The following is a 15490-nucleotide window of genomic DNA, read 5'->3' on the forward strand; positions in this document are numbered from 1 at the left end:
GACTCTCATTTGAAGTCAGAAGCTCTCTTGAAGGTGAGAAGCATGAGAATTAAGTAGGGACTCACATTCCAATATCACTGGCCCTATTAAATTCATCCCTCTTTGATGCACATACCCTTATGAGCACATGTTACCGTTTTAGTGAGAATTTTCAGGAATTCTGTCAGGGAGAGCTTGTGCTGGAGGGAAGAAAGAAGAGTGCCAGAGAAGGACAGAAGGATGACAGGGCAGTGGTGGGGGGCAGACCCAGCCCCTAGGAGACCAAAGACGAAGCAGCCAGCAGAGGGGGGGGTATCCAGAGGATGAAAAATGGCTTCTGTGCTCCCCGTGAGGACAATCTCAAGGGACAAGGTCAAACCTGCCTGTTTACTGGACCCTGGATCCAGGCCCCCCCACCCCTGACCATTCCTGTGTCTTTGAGTGCCTTCCAAGCACTCCTGGCTGGGAGCAGATATCCTTTCTCTCTATTAGATCAGGATTCCACCTCAAGCATGGGGCTGAGGCTCCCGAAGAGGTGGAAAGTGTGAAGATGAGCTCAGAGGATCACTTGGGGACCAGGCATCCCTTGTGTCTATTGTTTTCAGGGGCTGATTTCTTTTTAGGCTCAGGGTTTTTCTTTCTGATTGGTTGCTATAAGCTTATAACTTAACGTTAACAAAAGTAACAGCTCCCCAGACCAGGGGGTGTATACAGAGGGACTTCAGGCAGACTGTGCCATGATGGGAAAGGGAAAGACACCCCCACTGGTGGAGCGCCTCTGGCTGACCGGGCTCTTTGTCCAGGGCACACTGCGTGCAGGGAAGGAACCAAGCATGTGCCTCGCACCAACACATCACATTCTGAAAGGATGTTGCCAGGGAGAATTTTTATGTCCCCGTTGTATAGATGAAAAAACAAGTCTAGGGGAAGTTGAACAACGTGCCCGCAGTCACACAGCTAAGGGGCTGAACTGGCTTTCAACCCAGACCTGTCTGTCTTTCATGTCTGCACGTTATCTACTGCCCCAGGACCAGAAGAGGCATTTTCATCCACTGGGACTTGGGGAATAGTCTCAAATCTCTAATTCATAGTGAAATTTCTTGATGAAATTTAAGAGAAGGGAAATTGGGCATAAACCCTGAAAAGTACATTGCCTCAGCTGCCTTTGGGACAGTCAATCCATGAAAGCAAATAGAAGGATATATTATAAACCACAGACCTGTCAATCTCAGACCGTGGAGTAATGGGTGATCAGCCCGGGCTCATCTGCTCACTTGGGCTTGACTTTGTGGTTGCGGGACATGTGTGCTTAGGGCAGTCTGCTGGTTAGGGGACCTGTACGGCTTTCTAGATAACTCACCATCCCTGCAGACCAGTGGGCACTGGTTTTGCCGTACGCTAAATATGTAGTTCTGTTGCTTTCATTGATAGGACAGGGCTTGCCATTTTGTATCTTGGCTATTGTAATAATAGCTGGAATGATCAGTAGAATGCATTAATTAATTAAGCAAATATTTACTGAGTACGTACCATGTGCCAGACACTGGGTTACATTTGGAGGTGGGTGGTGCCTGCTCTAGAACAGTGCTGTCCAACAGAACTTTCTGTGATGACAGCAACGTTCTTATCTGCATTGTCTAATATGGCAGTTACTAAGCCTCATATGGCTAACGTGACTGAAGAACTGAAGTTTTAATGAATTTTAATTAATTGAAGTTTAAATAGCCACATATGTCCAGAGGCTGCCATACTGGACAGTACATGTCTAGATTAGTCTTAGGTCGTATTTCGAAAAATTACAAAAATGGAAAACATTACATATACTGAAAACACGTTTGTAAAAATTTTAGTAAAATTGTACGTTATGTACTAATAATGATTATTATAAATGTCGTGAGTAGCTTTGCTGTGTATTGGTTTTTTCAAAGATGTTTAGGTGGAGCCATCTCCATATCAGGCAATAGGCTAGATCCTCGGCGGGGGAGTGACGTGGAATGTAGAAGCTTCGTCCATGTTCTGAAGAAACTCACAGCTTTGTAGATAAGTGCCTCTACCCACACAGGTGCATCTACACACCCACACATATAAATACCGGGGAACCAACTGCCAAGTGCCCTGAGGCAAGTACGCCTCACAGTCCCAGGTGGCCGACCCTTCCATTCATCAGATCCAGACAGCAGGATCCAGAGGAAAATGGACATTTCTCTTTGAGAACAAAGAAACCTTTCCTGGAAGTCTGCCCAGCTTCCTTCCTGTCATATTTTCTGGGCCCTAACTTCAGTACGTGTCCACCCTGGCAGGAGGAATGGAATCACTGTGACAGGCTAAGATTAGATTTATTCCCGTGAGTTCCTTCTCTTAGGGATGGGTCCCTGAACAAAATCAGGGTTGTGTGGGCAAGGACCTGGGGTGGTGGAATGGAGGTTGGATAGGCAATCACTGGCCTGAAAGGTTCCCATTCTCTGAATCCGAATGGGCTTCTCTAGTCCCTGTGCTGCGTTCATTCCTTTGTTACAGCACTCAATGTGTAGAGTGTGATAATGTGTTTGCTCAAGGGCTTCATTTCCTGTGAGGGGTTGGGTACCAACAACACACTTTTCTCTGTTAATTGCAAGCTCTCTGAAGGGGTTGGACATGCTTTATTCATCTTATCTTTGAAAGCTCGACACCCAGCCCAATTCCTGCCATACAAAGAGCCTAGTAAATATTTGTGGGACTGGATATGCATTTATTCAAGCACTACTCAATTCACATCTTCTTTCTTGATTTATTCTTTCAGAGACTACACCTGTTGGTTTGGCTTGCAGCTGGAATTGGAGAGGAAATTTATTTCCATGAATGGAGAAGTGTCAGAGTGAGCAGGCACGTGGCACCTGAAGCCTGGGAACAGGCTCACGAGAATAACGTCGAGGCGAAATGACTGTCAGAGACTTTAGAAGATCAAACACCCAACCAAACGTAAGGAAGTTACATGGTGCTATTAGTGCAGAAGCTTCCAAATAGATGCAAGAATGAAAGCCTTCAAGAAGCTGATGTGATTGGCACTTGGAATAGGTCTCTATTAATTCACTTGGACCATAAAAGCAATCTTATCTAGAACCTTCCATTTACAGCCCTTGTTATTTTCTCCCTTTATTTTCACCTCTTCTCTTCTGCCTGGCTTCCTAACTCTCTTCTGCCTGACTCCGGTACATATGCAGCTTCTCAGCTGCATTGTTTATGGGGTGTCAGATGCCTACATATCGAGAACTCTTCCTGTCTCTGGGAATTAGATGTGAAAAGACAGAAAACAGGGCACAAGACCACGTACACCTTGGCTCCGAGTTAGATCATCTGAAAGCTATGTTCCTGGACTTCGTTATCTTAGCTTCCCACAGAAAAGCATCCTACAAATTGAGATTGAATATCATGTCGAGGGCAGCTGACACAGAAATGTACTTGTGAAGAACAAACCTGGGTATTCTGCAAAAGCATAGTGGAGGACTTTATCGTGTTACCCAAAGTCCTTTTTATAAGAATCTCTAAGGCTTTTGCTTTTCTGAGTGAACATTATATTTACGGTGACAAGTATATCCCATACAATGGCAGGGGACTCAGGACCAAGTCTAGCCCCCGATGGCAGCATCTGTCACATCCTGGTGACTGGTGGCATTCATTTATTTGTTCTTTTCAACCAGTTTTGATTCTGGTTTTATTATTTACTTTTCTGTGGTATATTGTAGTTCATTATCTAAGTTGCCTCAAATGTTTATGGATATGTACGCATGCATTTTTTCCTACTTACATACTCATCTACCTACCTGCTTATCTACCTATTTACTTATCTACCTACCTAGGCAGGACCTGTCTTCCTAGCTATGCATGTGGTACCTATCTCCATCAACCTGGGCGTCCTTAAAGTAACTGAGCTGTTTTTCTTTTCCTTCTTTGGCCTGATTATTCAGGCATTTCCTACAAATAATATGGAGGAAGCAGAGACAGATGTGCAATGCAGCTTGACTGGGGGGCAGGAGTCCTTGGGCTGGTTCCAGCTTTGCCTCCTGCTAAATGTCGCATCCTTGGTAAGTCACATATCCTCTAGGTGTTTCAGTTTGGTCATCTTTAAAATGGGATAATTATATCCACTTTGCCTATTGAACAGAGGACATACGTGTTTTGGTATGTTGACATATATAAGGTGGGAGGGAATGTGGTTTATGAGGATGAAGCCCTTGGCCAGTGGCCTGGGCAGCTCAGCTGGCATCCTCAGGGTATAATTAGAGGGACTTGAAGGTCATCTAAATGCTTCCCTCCATTAACCCTAACATTTCCACGTTTAGATTTGTTTTTCAGGATCCCATAGGAAATTTGTGTATTTTATGGGTTATTGACTGAATGAAGTCAGATTTCTATTTAGCTTTAGCTCTGTTCCATTTTTGCTAAAACTTTTGAAGAAAATGAATTACGTCTTATTAAGTTTAGACTGCTACTAGCTTGGATATGGTTTGTAAATTAGAATATCTTTTCAGAACATAATGTCACGGTAGGAATTTTCAGGGGAGCATATCTTCTGTGTCTGTTCTGTGTGGTCCACAGTTCACTGGTCTACGTCAGCACAGATCTGGTCACCTTTTAATGCTTCAGGGCATGTGGCCTTTTAGGAGAGAAATAGGGCTCTCAGGTGAGAGCCCTGGGCCTGGGATCAATGCTGTGGACCTCGAAGGCAAGAGGAGCTGGTGCCAATATGTTGATGCTCATGCCACCTGCTGTGTCGTGAGTAATACAGTCCTTTGTTTCTGACCCAGGAGCTCATGTCTCCTGCCAGCATCCATAAAGTAGAATCAGGCTAATCTGTTTGTGTGTAAGTGGCATAAAGTCATATCTTAGACCTGACATCTAGCTTCCTGAATCCTGGGCGGAGCTCCTTCCACAGGAACGCCTTCTATAAATACCTCGACCCAAGGAGAAGGAAAAGTAGTCACAAAGCTCATCTGGTGATATGACTGGATCTGCTCCACGTTCCTTCCTTTTGATTTTCTGGGCCTGGGCCTCTGTTAGCAAGCCTTCGGTAGGTATCAATGGTGGGTAGTTGACTGGCTCATTGGTAAATAGAGATCCCTAGAGGCCAGTGGAGGCCAGCCAGTGGAAGTGATAAGGAGGGAGCTGGGAAGAAGAGGGAGAAGGGGAGACAGAGGATCATTTGGCAAAGACATTTACTGTCCCTTTACCATTTTCTGTACCTGTCACACCATGACAAAAGGAATAAGGGTGGTGAAGTTGCTCTGCTGAGACAGCAGCATCCTTGAGGATCTAGGGAATGGGGGACGGACGGCAGGGCTGGTGGCCTGTGGGGGGCACCGTGTGAGAGAGGAGGACTGCTGGAAGGAGAGCTCACTTGGGGAGAGATCCCACTGTGCGGTCAGGTAGAAGAGGGGAAGCGAGGCCAGGGCAGTGTCATGATCTCACCCAGAAAATATTGAAGTTCATTTTCACCTTGCTGGCTACTGCCCTTGTAAGAATCCTAAAGAAATCTTAGCCAGTGCGGAGAGCTCTAACCAGAAGTGAGTGTTCCAGGCCCTTTAAGCCTGATGAGCCTCCTCACACATGGTCCACAGAACGTGAGGCCAGCTCTCCCCAAGAAGTCTGAAATGATAGCAGGTGTTTTTCAAAATAACTTTCCCTTTATTGACTAAAGTAGATAGGCCTCTGTCATAAAAACTTTAATTGCTCATCAAATATTTGGCTAAAATTGAGTCATTTTCTTTCAGGGGAAGTTAGCATTCTTAAATCACTAGCAAATGAGAGGTTTGTAAAAAATTTACCAAAGCACTCTTTGTGTGTATACACAATGGTTAATGGTCAATAAATAGATACTTTATTGCCTGGAGGTTCTGTCTAATGTTTAATTTTTAAAAATGGTACCACTTATATGAGGTCCCTAATGTAGTCCAACTCCTAGAAATAGAAAGTAGAGTGGTGGTTACCGGGGGTGTTGAGGAGGGGAGAGTGGTGAGTTCTTAAATTGGTAGAGTTGCAGTTTTGCAAGACGAAAAAGTTTTGAAGCTCCATTGTCCAACACTGCGAATATACTTACCACTCATTTATGCTATGTGTTTTGTGTTTTTTATCTTAATCAAAAAATTGTGGAGGACATCAATGTAGAATGAACACAGTATTGATTTTATAGTTTTAACTGCCCTGGTTGGTTTAAATTCATATGTTCATGCTGTGGGAAGAGGCAAAGTTTAGAAAAGGGAAAACTGCTTTTTCACTGAATTTTAGAGAATTCCGCAGGCTATTAAGTAGCGGTTAGTTGAATGTCTGCTCCACCTATGGAGGTGTATATATATATCACACGAGCACACGCGTGGATGAAATTTGAATACACTTAACATTTCACTAAAATCATTGCATATTTTCTTGTGTGAAAGGAAATCATATCAATGCTTATTCATTTTTCAGCCATCGTAAAAGATCACTAATTAAGGAAGACACTTCTGGGCTTACATTCAAAAGGAATGAAAGCAGGGTCCTGAAGAGATCGTTCTAAACCCATGTTCACAGCGGCATTATTGATAAGCAGCACAAGTGTCCATCGACAGAGGAATGGATAAGCAAATGTGGTCTATATATCCTTGGAATATTATTCAGCCTTAAAAAGGAAGGAAATTCTGAGACAGGCTAAAACATAGATGAACTTTGAAGACATTCTGCTAAGTGAAATAAGCCAGTCACAAAAACCCAAATACTATATGACTCCATCTTGTGTGCATGAGATGCCTGTCGTGGTCAAATTCAGAGAGACAGAAGTAGAATGGTGGTTGCCAGGTACTTGTGGGGGCGATGGGTGGGGGGAATGGGGAGTCATTGTTTAATGGATGTAGAGTTCCAGTTCTGCCAGATGGAAAGTGTTCTGGAGAGCGAAGGGGGTGATGGGTACCCAACAATGTGAATGCACCAAACGCCGCTCAGCTGCACACTCAAAAATGGTTGTTGTGAATTTTATATTCTGTGTATTTTACCACAATTAAAAGAATAGTGATAAATGCTGCCAAAAAAAATCACAAGTTAAGGAAGAACCTCATCCACGTGAGAATTCATTTCCGCCAGCCACCAGTCCAAACACACAGGACGCTCTTCCCAGCACTTCACAGGCCAAACCAACAGGATCTAACACGACCAAAATATGTAAGCTGTGTCTCACTCTCTTCTTTCTGACACCGTGGCCCTCTTGTCCGATGAACTGGAAAGTGGTTGAAATAAACAAGACCTGCCTCCTGCCCCATTTGGTATTCTTTCCACATTCTGAAGCATTTGCAGTTTTCCGTTGTGCACATGTGTGAGGAAGATTTTCTAGTATCAAAGATATTTTTCTCATTAAATAAAGCCTTTGATCCAGCCATAAATAATCATCTCTGAGTGAGATGTTCAAATGTTTCATTTGTAAAAATTGGTGATTCTTAAGTGAGACCATCACCATATTGACGTAAGATGTCTGTTTAGCTCTGCCCGTGAGCCTCGCCAGGATAAACATGGCAGCTGGACATTGGCCTGCTCCCACCCAGGTGCACGTCACCCATGGCACTAGCGCCTGCTGACAGACGGTTGTGTGACGGGTAAGCTGTGCAGTGAGAACACTTACCTTCTCCCACCACCACAGAATCCTGTGTTACTTTGTATGCAAAATTCCTGCCCAGAAAAGAGCAGTGTGGGCAGTTAAGTCTACTGGCAAAGCCATGATGGTTGGAGTCCATATTTAAAAACAACAACAAATAAAAACAAACAACAAACCTGAGTTTCCCTGATCAGCATTTACTCATAGGTATTTAGTTGAATTAAAGGAAGCAAAGGATGAATTTAATCCAAGTAACAAAGAAACGAATGGTAGCTTAATCCAGAGTAGAGTAGAGCATGGCATTATAGAAACAAAGTACCGTGTCAAGGCACTGCAGCCTTGAGTCCCCTCCTTGGTGTTAAGATTTCAACTGCTTTGTTAATTCTGAATGAATAGTTAACCAAAATGGAAAAATCGGGGAATATTAGGAGCTCTGTCTATCTCTACATTGAGTTGTTTTGATCCCCTTGATTGTTGACTTCCATCCTGTCCTCACGGCATCACCGTCTCTTGGATGTTTGGAAGCTCTGTGGGGACGCAAGTCTTCCCTTCCTCTTGCTGCCAGAGCACACTGGCACAATCCAAAGAGGAAGATTCTCTGATCGTCATCATCCCCGTCTTACAGATGAGGAAATAGAAACTTAAAGAAGTAATGTGCTCCAAGTCACGCACGGAGAAAGAGGTAGCCCTGGGACTGACCCCAGGGAGAGAGATGCAGTAGCCCAAGCCTATATCCTGTGTGCTGAGTTGCCTTATGTCACCGGGAAGTTGACTCCCTATTTCTTCCAGCCTCACTCAACACGGGCCTTGTGTGGTTGCTTCTCATATTAGAGAACCCCCGTGCTGCACTCAGAGATGTGTGGGCACAGACAGTGGGGTCTCCTGTGAGGCTGAGAAAGTAGGAATGCAGAGAGCCTCGGGCTTGGAGAGATCATCTGGATATAGCTGAAAAAACATCCTGGTTTGGTTTTTCAGTCTGTTCTGCCTGCGGTACTGACAGACTTCTTGCTGGCATATTCGGTATCTTAGGATGCAAGCTGGTTCTGGAACATGGAGTTGGGTGGCCTCAGGCATGTGCCACTAGAACCCCAACTCTGTTCTCTGACAACCTCTCTTCCTTGTGGGTTGGAAGGGTTTTCTCTTTCAACTCCTGAATGTGAATGGGTAAGAGAACTAATTGCCCACTTTTAGGAGCAAGGGGAGCTACCTTGTTGTTGTCAGGGGTCCTGAGCCCTCCCCGGAGAGTAGTGTTCTGCCCTCCCTACTAGAGCAGGACACACCCCCTCACCCTGTCCAGGACTTAGTAGACACCCTTACACTTACGCCGGTGAAAACGGTAATGACCACATCATGAATTTGGCAATGCAACTTGAATACTTGATCGAAGCAAATCCTTGCTAAAATGTTTCTGCTTCATTCCAAACCTCCAGAATTACTTCTTTACACTTTCCTTTTCTCATTATCCTCTATTTTTAGGCTCTTTAACCACATAGTCTTTGGAATACACCTTCTCGACCACTCTCCGAGGGCACTGTTTGCAGTGAGTTTCTGTATTTTTCAGATCTGTTCTTTTTAATGTGTGTGCATTTTCTAGGTTCTGTTGTCCACTCCACTCTTTTCTCTAAAACATGTGCTTATTAGAAGAAAAGTGTCAAATGACAATCTACATAGGGCATTGTGTGATGTGCTAGAATATTCCTTAGTTATGTTCCAGGTTTTCAGCTGTTGACATTCAGTATCATCTTCTCCTTCTCTGTCTTTTTCCCTGGGGCTTAGTTATTAGCTATCCATTCACCTCTGGATACTGAAATTTGAACAGATGCATTTTCTTCACAAATAGTCCATTTGGTCCTGACTGGAGTGTCATCAACCGTTCAGTTGACTCAGACAGTCCCTTCCTCCCTGGAGAGCCTTGGACTCGCCTCCGTCCACTGGAGCCGTTTTCTTCTCCCAAGACAGTTGTCTTGAGTCTGTTCATTATCAATGCAAACACTTGGCTGAAATTTATCTTAATCTCTTTCCTTCTTTTTTTGAAGTTCTTACCCATTTTCTAATCACTTCCTGCTTCCAACCACAGTTTCTCTTTCATGGTCTCTTCAAACATAGTTCTCTAAACTTCAAGTGGTTTAGATTGAACTTAGCCAGAATGAGCTGGGGCTCTGGAATGTGCAATGTTAGGATACCCAGCACCTCCCATTGGCTTACAGTTGACTTGAACTTTGAGTCCCAAATCCCCCGGGGACACATAAGCGGGACACTTCTGCCTCATTCCTACTTGTTTCTCTGCCCACACCCTCCTCCTTCCCGTTTGGCGTGTTTGCCATGGAGATACAACAGCCTTCATGACTTTGAGCCCACATCTTCCGTGAGAGGGATGACAGGTGAATTGGGTGAGGGGGAGTGAGAGGAGAATTAGCGAGGGAAAGTGGCTCATTGATGCCCACGGATTTCCTTCACAGATTTATGGCTGATTCTCTCTCACATTAGGCTGATGGCACGTGTGTGGGATATCCTGCTGCCCCCTTCTCCCCAGAACCTCAGAGGGTTTCTGACACATACCTGAAAGTGTTTTAATGGGAATAAAGCTTTTCATCCACTGATGGCAAACACTGGGGAGAAGTATATGTGGATTATAGCAGTGTTAAGGTGTGAACACACCTGTGCAAATCCCATAAGCTATGACAGGGAGAGCCGGAAGGATAGAAGAGAGAATCCTAAGGTTGTGTCATGGAGAAGAAAAGAAGACACAGAGGAGGGGGTCCAGGATGTTGCCAATTCTGCATCTGTGTCACAGTCTTGTACAACTAGGGACACCAGCTATACCATGAAATTTGGGGCAGTTTGCTTACATTAGGTAGGAGATGAGGTCATGACATTCCTAGCATAGGCCTTGGAATGGTCTGAATGTTGTGTGTCCTCTCAAAATTTCTGTGTTGAAATTCTAATCCCCAGTGTGATGGTATCAGCAGGTGGGGCTTTGGGGAGGAGATTAGGCCATGAGGGTGGAACCTTCATGAGTGGGATTGGTGCCTTTATAAGGAGACCTCAGAGAGCTCTCATCATCTCATGATGTCCAGAGACATCACGTCCTCTCACTTGCCAAGAAGTAGGCGACCTGGAAGAGGGCCCTTACGAGAACTGGACCACGCTGGCACCCTGCTTTCGGACTTCCAGCCTCCAGAACTGTGAGAAATAAATTTCTGCTGTTTGAGCCACCAGCCTATGGGCCTTTGTGGTAGCCACCCAGGGCGACCAAGAGAGGCCCTGTGATTTACCAGGAGCCCTCCAGTTTGGGGAATGTTCCCAGTGGCTTTCCTTGAAGTGGGAGGAGAAAAATGATGAGTTTGATTTTCTATTACTGATAAATAGAAATGGAAATAGATCTGAATCTTTGGCATTTTAAAATGAACGTTCTATTTCTGCAAGCAATGTCATAAATATGAATGGGTCACCCCCTTCACAATGAGGTGAGGACTTGCTTTAAGTTCCTCCTCTCTCAACGCCCAGGGTTTTAATCCAGGCTCTGCTGCCTCCCAGTTGGGTGGCCTGGTGCAAATTGCTAAGTCTCTCTCTGCCCAAAGCAGAATCAGCTACACAACATGCAGGGCCCAGTGCAAAAGGAGAATGTGGGGGTAAATTGGTATGAGAGCATTCCACCACGCATGGGGCCCGCGTGACCACACAGGTTGTCCCGCAGGAAGCCGGCCCCGGTACTCGTTTCCCCATGTCGATGAGGATACTGATAACAGCTCCCTCTGAGGTTGTCGTGTGAATCCAGCGTGCTATTGCTAACACAGAGCTCAGCGTGGATATTAGTATCACTCACAGGTGTGACACACGGGTTCAGAGAAAGAGCCCCGTACTGGGGTCAGTCCGCCGCAGGCTTAGCCGGCCTGGACCAGGCTTGTGGCAGCTCGGGCAAGTGTCTTCAAGCCTTTAGTGCCTCACCTTGTGAGATGGAGACTGTGATGCTTGCCCTGCGTCCCTCACAGAGTTGTTCTGAGGGAAGTGCCATGTGCTGACCGAGTGCCAAATCATGGCCACTTGGCTTCAGCACCAGTATCCCAGGACCTGGGGGGGTTGCTCACTGCATTTGCTGGGCTCTTAGGCAACTCATGCACCCGACTTCATTTAATCTCCCCACTAGATGCACAAGGTGGACAGCATCACCTCCATTTTGCAGATGCCAAAGCTGTATTTTGAGAAGTCCCTGGTGGTAGCTCTGGGGTTACAACTGGGGCCAGATTGTTTTACTTTTGAAAGCCCGTGCGTTCCTCTGCGCCAGCGGTCCTTGATGGTCGGGATGCGTCAGAATCACGGACACCCCCCCCCCCAGGTTTCTGATTCAGTAGGTGGGTTGGCCCAAGGGCATGTATTTCTAACAAGTTCCCAGGGGATGCTCGTTGCTGGTCCAGGGACCACACTTGGAGAACGACTGTCCCAGACCAGTGCTCTCAGTCTGCTATGGATATCGGAGTCACTTGGAGACCTTGGGAAATGCTGATGCCAGGGTCCTCACCCCCAGAGATTCTGAGGTAACTGGTCTGGGGTGTGGTGGGGAATTGGGGTTTAAAAAAACTCCCCAGACTGTTCCGTGTGCAGCCTGTGGTGAGGCCTATTGCTCTGTGCCACGTTGTCTCCCGACATCCAGAGATGAAATGAAGCAACGTGTGTCCAATGGCTTTGAGAACCAACGCAGGCGTTATGTCTCCGATCTAGAGAGGAACAGCGACTCCAGAACTCCACCGGTGTAGAACCCAAACCAGACAGTCACATGCATGCTTGAGCCCTTATACAAGGTTAAGACAAAATCACCACCAAAGAAAATGAATAACAGGTGTCTGAAACATGCTGGGGCTTTAGAAGTGTTTTTCATCTCTGACTTTGAGAAAAAATATTAGCTGGAACCAGATAAGAGGCAACTCCCAAGGCCAGCTGGTGCCCTTGTCCTAAGGTGCCCGGCGCAAGCAGAAGGAGGTATCGGGCCTGCAGGCCTCCCGTATGCAGACATCCTCCCGCCGGGAGTTCTGAGTTCAGTCTATTCCTTCCCATAGGAAAATGCTAGCTATGCGTCCGTGCATGTGATCCCGTGTTGCTGGGAAACAGACTGTGGGGAAAGTGTTTAAGGAGTGTTAGTCCTGCTAACGCAGGGATGTCTACATTTGGGGACAGAGTTGCCAGATTTAGGAAAAAACAAACTCCCTTAATAAGACAGAATGAAACAAACCAAACTCCCCCGGACCAAATGCCTAGCCACATTTGAATTCCAAATAAACGATGAAAAAGTTTTTACTATCAGTCTGTCCCATGAAACATTGTACTTATTCTAAACAAGTATTTGCTGTTTATGTGCATTCCAGTTTCTGTGGGCATCATGTGTTTCCTCTGGGAGCCCTGCCTGGGGAGGACTTTATTTTTGTCAAGGTGTCCCCATGCTCCAGAGTGTGTTTCTTAAATCACCCCCCTGAGTAGATAGAGAAGGTATTACTCACGAAGAAACATTCTGGGGAGCTAAGTTATCTGTTAGCAAGATGGAGAGACCAGGTCTAGAGCTTGGTTCTCTTGCATTGTAGTTTTGTGTTTTTTCCTCTTCCGCTAAACTTGGTCGGGGAAAAACAGTCCCAGGAGCTGAGCCCTGGGCTGAAGGGCATGTAGTTAGTTCTGTGTCTTAGCTTTACTTCCTTTTGGGGATCACTGACTTCCTAAAGAGAACGCATGCAGTTGGAATCAGAGTTACCATGCTGCGGAGGGGACTGGTTTTGTCGGGGGTAGGGGGGTAGCCGACACCCCCCTTGGAACCCTTCCAGGGCCTCTACTGTTAGCCGCTTGGGGGCAGCAGAGGGCAGCAGATGTCGTGAGCTGGGGGGCCTCTGGGCAGAGGGAGGGGGGTGCCTGCAGGACCAGGACAGCTCCAGGGAGCAGGACAGGGCCACGTGGTCGGGCTGTGAGGTTCGGCCTCAGAGTGGCCTAGTGAGTCACCATTCTGAGCCTGGAGTTTAGTGAAAGGATGCAGGATCCTGGCCCACAAGGTGGTGGGGGGGTTGGTATCTCTGCTCTGGCCAGATGGACCTCAGAGCAGAGGGGCCAGGGGCGATGCTATCCCAGTGTTTGGGGAACATTAAATGTTCCGTGAATGCTCAGCCTGGGGTGGGTCGTGTTTGGTAGGGGTTAGGGAGGCAAAGAGTTACTTTCACAGCTCCACCAAAGGAGAAATACACTTAGGTTCCTTCCTGTTTTGTTCGGCTCCAGTTCTATACCTGACTATTCTTTCACGTACAGAATTGCTCGTCAGAAACCAAGGCTGTGTTTTGTTCGAAGGGCCTGAGACCAGATACTAGTTCAGCTAGGGTGAGAAAGCGCCTTCCGTAGTATGGATTCTCAGCAGTAAATCTATTTGTGTACAATTGTGGGAAATCAGACCCCCTCGAGCCTGCTGCCTAGACCGGTCTTCGGTGTTCGGGCTTGTACATGGGCCTACATGTTTAATGCTGGGAAGCCCAGGGAGGCTCACGACTAACGTTGATACAGCCTCTCCAAGCGGTTACTGAGTGAAGTAGACAGTGTGTGTGTGTGTGCACATGCGTGTGTGGCATACACACATACTTACGGTGTGTGTAGTTTCTACATGGCAACAAACTCTGGTAGAGTTTTGACGCTCGTACTCTCCCACAGATATTTTCTTCCTGATCCTGTCCTCTAATCATGAACTCGGTGGGTCGGATCCTGAAGAACCTCATCTGATCACCGACCATTTTTGCTCTACATCTTCCCTGTGTCCTTCTGCTTTTACACTGGGTTCTCGGGCACTGCAGGCTCTTCACGGCCGGCCATCTTCAGTGAGACTCAGGGGAGGGGCCGGCTTACCCTTCAATCCTTCCCCTGAGGCCTGAAACTCACACCCTCGTCAAGCGTGAAAGGCTAACGGGACACAGAGGGTTAGGTCTGAGGTGGGGATGAGGACGGCCCCCTGCTCCAGGTGCCATACAGCAGACCCAAGAACCCATATTTGTGTGGCGAGTTGCCATTTACACTTTTCCTCCATTACCTCATTTAATCCCAGAACCAGAGCAATAAAGGCGTGTGGTCCTAGCACATTCCTCCATGGACAGCCCGAAAGAAAATGACTCTGAAGTAGATAGAATCATTTTGGCCACCTCATTTCCACAACTGAATTGAGATTTCTGTGCCTGCTGCTGGTGCCACGCGGTGGGGGGATCAGCAGATCTAATCAGCAGGTGCAGAGAACTTTGCTATGTTACTGGTTCTTTTGAAAAAATACAAATAAGTAATTAAAAATCATCCCTTTGGGTATGGCTATGTTCTGTCTACACACATGGACAGTTTCTTTAAAAGAACGATTTTCTTTTCCTTACCATTCATCAGTCAGTTGAATCCTACAATTTTATATTATGGAGAAATAATGGATTTTGTGGCCAAGATAGGAAATACATGTAATCAAAGAAAAAAATCAAAGCAAAGCCCCGTGCATTCCCCAAACCGGTACTTTGCTCTATGCACACTCAAACACACACGCGCCACCCCGTTTCGTTTTACAGAACTGAAATCCTTCTGCACACAGTGCTTTGCACCCCCTTTCCCCCTTTAGTGATGCAGGATGAGCATTTTTTCGTCCTGGGATTTTCTTCTACACGTCATGGCCACGGCTGTATACTCTTCCACTGCGGCTGAAGATGTCCTTGCCACCCTGTTGTTGGACATCTCATATCTTGAATGTCCAGAGTGGAAAAGAATGAGCCCAGTCCCGGAAAGGGCCAGATCTTTTGTTCCGAGGCAGGGGCTGCCCCGAGTTTCCATGGGGCTGTGCAGGGGCACTCTGCACACGGGGAGGGGGGCGCTCACACGAGGGGCCATGGAGGAAGAGGCCTGCGCGCGCCTCCTTGGCCAAGCCTGTTCCTG

General features: G+C 46.5%; 1 long non-coding RNA gene across 1 annotated transcript; it reads left to right on the forward strand.

Annotated features, from left to right (window-relative positions):
- The first annotated feature begins 2764 nt into the window (after positions 1-2764).
- LOC103662358 lies at positions 2765-7243 on the forward strand. The gene is made up of 3 exons (XR_568423.2): positions 2765-2937; positions 3924-5026; positions 6421-7243. It is a non-coding gene; the product is annotated as an uncharacterized LOC103662358 (long non-coding RNA).
- The last annotated feature ends 8247 nt before the right edge of the window (positions 7244-15490 follow it).

The sequence above is a fragment of the Ursus maritimus genome, unplaced genomic scaffold (assembly GCF_017311325.1).
Source record: "Ursus maritimus isolate PB19 unplaced genomic scaffold, ASM1731132v1 scaffold_18, whole genome shotgun sequence".
NCBI lineage: Eukaryota > Metazoa > Chordata > Mammalia > Carnivora > Ursidae > Ursus > Ursus maritimus.